We start from the raw sequence: 5,596 nt of genomic DNA on the forward strand, positions 1-5,596 counted from the left end.
AATATATATTCCACTGGCTCCAAGCTTCTCTCTAAACCTGGGAGCTGAGTTGCCGAGAACTGTGGCTGTGTGCATTCTTAGCTGTTAAGTTCTGTACTCCCACTGGCAGAGTATTGTTTTCTTTCTTTCTTTTCTTTTCTTTTTCTTTTTTTTTCTTTTGAGGTAGGGTCTCACTCTAGCTGAGGCTGACCTGGAATTCACTATGCAGTCTCAGGGTGGCCTCGAACTCACTGCGATCCTCCTACCTCTGCCTCCCGAGTGTTGGGATTAAAGGTGTGCACCACCACACCTGGCTGTTTTCTTAGGCAAGCACCTTTTTTAAAAATTTAAATATATTGTATTTATTTATTTATTTATTTGAGAAAAAGGCAGAGACAGAATGGGTATGCCAGGGCTTCCGGCCACTGCAAATGAACCCCAGACACTTGCACCCTGTGGTGCATCTGACTTATGTGGGACCTGGAGAATTGAACAGAGGTCCTTTGGCTTTGCAGGCACAATATGTTTTTGAATCACAATATGTTTAAGTCCTAACATCTCATGTGTTGGCTTTCTAATTTTGCAAAGTCTTCTTGTTGTTTTAATTGGTATTTCTCTGGTTATTAGTGCTTTGAATCTCATACTGTTTGGGGGTTTCCTGTTGTATTTTGTCATTTTTTTTTCTACTGGGTTTTGTCACATTTGTAAGTAGCAGGTCCCAGGATAGGAAGCTAATACAACTGTGGTTCAGAATGCCATATACTCTTCCCTGGGCTGCTGCAATAGCCCACCCACCTTCTTCTGTGTTTGGATCCCTGATTTCTAATCTCAGTATAGCATCCAGAAGTTTCCTCCTGTAACACAAATTCTAATCACATCACTCCTCTTCTCAAAACCGTCAAATGGCTTCACAGTTCATATAACTAAAAACCAAAACCCTTTCATCTGCTTCCAAGGCCCATGCCTTCATCTCGAATATTCCATGCCCCCATGTTTAATGAAAAAAAAAAAGAAATGTTCACTGTAATAATACTTGTATTCATTAAAGGCACGTGCCTATGAAACTACAATAAACATTTTGCATGACTTCACTAAAATACATATCAAATACATTAATGTGGCTGTCAATGTCAAGGGAAGAGGATGAGAGATGGTGATATAAAATAACCAACTTTCTGAACATGGTGGCACATGCTTTTAATCCTAGCACTCGGGAAGCTGAAGTAGGAAGATCACTGTGAGTTTGAGGCCAACTTAGGCAACAGAGTGAGTCCCAGGTCAGCCTGGGCTAGAATGAAACCCTCCTTCAAAAAAAAATAAGTAAATAAATAAACAAAATAATAAGTTATCTATATCAATGCTTACAAAGTGCAACAAACCTAGGAACATAATTAGCTCTGTCTTCTGAGCTATCCCAAAAGTTATCTGGAGATACTTGAGGTTCATGTGGCCAAGAACCACACCTATTTCCTTAATTAGTCTATTGGAAACACTTTGCACAGGCCTGGCATGTAGTATTTTTAAGCAGATATTTGTTGGATAAATGACTGAGTTAGAAGGCACCAGACTTACATCTTGAAGGATGAGCAGGTGTTTGTAATGTGGGCATGCGGTCTGTAGCTCAGATGCAGAGCATATGCGTGGTAGTTACCATCTCATTGTGGGGGAAAAAAACACCTGAACCCAAAGCAACTAATAAAAGGAAAGGGTTGATGTTGGCTTATAGTTTCAAGGGGAAATTTCATCATGCTGAAGAAAACATGGCACAGCTGAGGCTGGGTATCACATCTTTTATGTATTTGGGTGGAAATGGTCTTAGTATTGGGCCGTGAGCTGGGCTGATAAACCTCAAGGTCCACCCCACTGACTGGGAGAAGTCCTCCAGCATGGCTCCACCTCTCAAATTCCCACCAACTGGAGACAGGGTATGAGGCTTCAGCACAAGCATGTGAGGCAATGAGGGACATTACACAATTCACGCAGCCACAGCATTTGTAAGGTCCTAGGTTCAGCCTTCAACACCCTCCAAAAAACGTCTGGTGCAGAAAAGCGGAGTTCCTTCAGAATTGTTTCATTATGAGCCCCCAGGGTAAGCTGAGTTGCTTAAGCTAAAAGAGATACCGCTGTGGGGGTTGTCTAGAAAGTTAATGCATAGAATAAGAATAAAACGACCTAGATTTCAAGGAGCAGAGCTGAACCAGAAAAGAACACTCTTCAAGGCTCTTAGGATGTACAAGTTCAAACTCCAGGAACAGAAAGGCTAAATGATCTGGGTGGACTGGCAATGTCAGACAGAAGGCTGGAGTCACCGACCTCAATGACCCATGAGTTGAAACACCAAGAGATAGGAGTAGGGGCTGGAGAGATGGCTTAACAAAGTGTTTGCCTGCAAAGCCTCAGAACTCATGTTCAAATCTCCAGGTCCCACATAAGCCAGATGCACAGTGATGCAAGCTGCAACGTCACACATACGTACAAAGGGACACACACCTCTGGAGTTCATTCACAGCAGCTGAAGGCCCTGGCATGCCCAGGAGTGGATTCTCAATAGGGAAGCCAGCATGCAACCTGAGGACTCACGGCAGGAGTGATCACAACAGGCGCTGTTGGAGAAAGGAATGGGGGTGGGAACTGCTGCTATGTTTGGAGGGGATCTGCACGGGGGGGGGGGGGGGGGGCTTGGGTACATGCACTGCGTTATGGGTTCAGGAAGCAATACTCCAGAGTGAAAGCCAGAGAAGCAGCTTCTCTCTGGCCTTGCTCCGCCCTCCTGACTCTCACTGTTATCTTCCCCCAAGACAAGCCACAGAAACTCTAATTCCTATTCCTCAAGTCAGGTCAGAGAGACCAGAACATCTCCTCAGAGCTAACCATAAAAACTAAGGGGGGGCGGGGCTGGAGAGATGGCTTAGCAGTTAAGGCACTTGCCTGTGACACCTAAGAATCCAGGTTCAATTCCCCAGCACCCATGTAAGCCAGATGCGCAAGGTAGTGCATGAGTCTGGAGTTTGTTTGCAGTGGCTGGAGGCCCTGATGTGCCCATTCTCCCTCTCTCTCTCTCTCTCTCTCTCTCTCTCTCCCCCTCCCTCCCTCCCTCCCTCCCTCTCCCTCTCTGTCCCTCTCTCTCAAATAAATAAATAAAACATTGGGCTGAAGAAATGGCTTAGTGGTTAAGCGCTTGCCTATGAAGCCTAAGGACCCCAGTTTGAGGCTCAATTCCCCAGGACCAACATTAGCCAGATGCACAAGGGGGCACAAGCGTCTAGAGTTCATTTTCAGTGGCTGGAAGCCCTGGCACACCCATTCCTCCCTCTCTCTTTGCCTCTTTCTCTCTCTATCTGTTGCTCTCAAATAAATAAAAATAAAATATTTTTAATTAAAAAAAAAAACATTTTAAAAAACTAAGGCGAGTTACAGGGAAGGCTTAATGGTCAAGGCATTTGCCTGCAAAGCCAAAGGACCCAGGTTTGATTCCCCAGGGCCCACATTAGCCAGATGCACAAGGAGGCGCAAGCTCTGGAGTTCGTGTGCAGTGGCTGGAGGCCCTGGTGCACCAATTCTTTCTCTCTCTCTCCCTCCCTTGCCCCCTCCCTCATTCTCTGTTAAATAAATAAATAAAAATATTTTTTAAAAAACTAAGGCTTCTGCTTTCTCTTGCCTTTCAGGCTAGGATGTTAACCATACGGAAATGAAGATCCTTAGCCAGGAGTGGCCTGTCCCCCGCCCCCTCCGTATCTGGGAGGAAGAAATGTTACAACTGAGCAACTAGAGAAGAGCTAAGCACACAGGCTTCACTGGGTTTCCCCACTTTCTCTACCTCTATTAGCTCACAGCCTTTCTGTGCATTCATCTCGCTATGCAGCTGCCCAGTTTCCACTGAACCTAAGCAAAAATAAATAAATAAATAAAAAGTGGATAATTCCCCCTGCTTCTTGGGGGTGGGGAGGGAATAATCAGATAATTTTGTTATTTTTTTTTCTTTTGCTAATCTGTCTTTGTTATATTGGCCTTGGCCATGACCCTTTGACAGGGGTAGGAAAGAGATCGCCTACAGGAAGGTACCCACTTGTAATCCCCAGCTCTCAGGATGCTGAGGGAGGGGAGCGTGGAGTTCAAAGCCAGCCTGGGTTACACAGGGAGAACCTGTCTCGAAACATTAACGAACAAACAACAATCAGACTCTGTCCAGGAAGCCTCCCACACCAGCAGTGCTTGAAGCCGGAAATGTTCAGATTTGTTTTCTTGAAAGCTTTCTCTGGCTCCTGGAGGGAAAATGGAGTGGCCAAAGGTGAGAATGGAAATTGTCCAAGTGGGAGGCAATCATGCACTGACTGGTGGGAGTCAGCCTCAGAGGTTGGTGGTCAGCAGGGTCTGAGCATGAGGAAATGGTAACTGAAAGGTTTCTGGCTTCAGTGACTCGGGTTTTGGGCTTTGTGAATGGGAAAACGAGATTATGCACACTGGAAGGAATAGCAAAAAAGTTTACAAGTCAGAACTACTGAGGAAGGACTTACAGCCAAGTTAACCAAGGACAAGCAGAAACCACTGGAGCAAATGAGAAGCCTTCAGAGCTTCCTGGATGCTAACAGACCTCAGCAGAGCCAAAGGAGAGAACAAAGAAAACTCAGAAAGCAGAGAAAGTCCTAGAAGTTAAGACAAGTCACTCCTGGAAGGGAATGGGGGCAGGGGAAGCTAAGGGCAGGAATCACTGCCTGGGAAGCCTGCAGACCATCCAAACTTCCAGCTTAATTGTTGCTCTGCTAATTACATTGATTAAAACGATTATTTGGGGCAATCAAGGCTCCTCTGAGAGTGGCTATGACTCTTATAAGCCTGTGAGGACAGGCTGAGAACTTTGCAAATATCTTTGAAAACAGCACATGTCTTTTCCTTGAGGTCTGTTTCCTCAGGTGTGCGGGGTGTGGAACATGTAACTTTTTTTTTAATCTATCCTGGCTGTACAGACTTTAATTGATTCAGAAATAGAACGAGATGCGAAAACCTTCCCCTCCCTGTTCCAACCTCACCTTGACTCCACTCCAGAAATAAGTGCTGATTATTTGGTGAACATGTTTATGAGGAATTTTCATGTACTTTCATTAGTAGGCTTTTGCAAATACACACTTGAAAACATAAAAAAAGGGACTGGAGAGATGGCTTAGTGGTTAAGGCAATTGCGTGCAAAGCCTAAGAACCCATGTTTGACTATCCAGATCCCACATAAGCCAGACGCACAAGGTGATGCAAGCACAAAGGTCACACATGTGCACAAGGTGGTGCAGGCGTCTGGAGTTCGAGCTCAGTGGCTGGAGGCAATGGCATGCCAATTCTCTCCCTCTCTCTCTCTCATTAAAAAAAATGTATATGTAAAAAGAAAATATAAAATGGATCACACTAGGATACAGTTCAAGAAATCTCTCCTCCCTTCTAAGGATATTTATTTTAATCTTAATACATGTAAGACTACCTATTATTTTACTGTATATTATACTCATTGCAGGAGTGTATAACAACTGCATTTCACTTCTCACTGAGAGGACATTTACTTTTTACATTTATAGCAGAAAAAAGAGAGAGGAGAAAGGCCCCACTTTCTACCTATCTACTGCACACGCAC

The sequence above is a fragment of the Jaculus jaculus genome, chromosome 18, assembly GCF_020740685.1.
Source record: "Jaculus jaculus isolate mJacJac1 chromosome 18, mJacJac1.mat.Y.cur, whole genome shotgun sequence".
Taxonomy (NCBI): Eukaryota; Metazoa; Chordata; class Mammalia; order Rodentia; family Dipodidae; genus Jaculus; species Jaculus jaculus.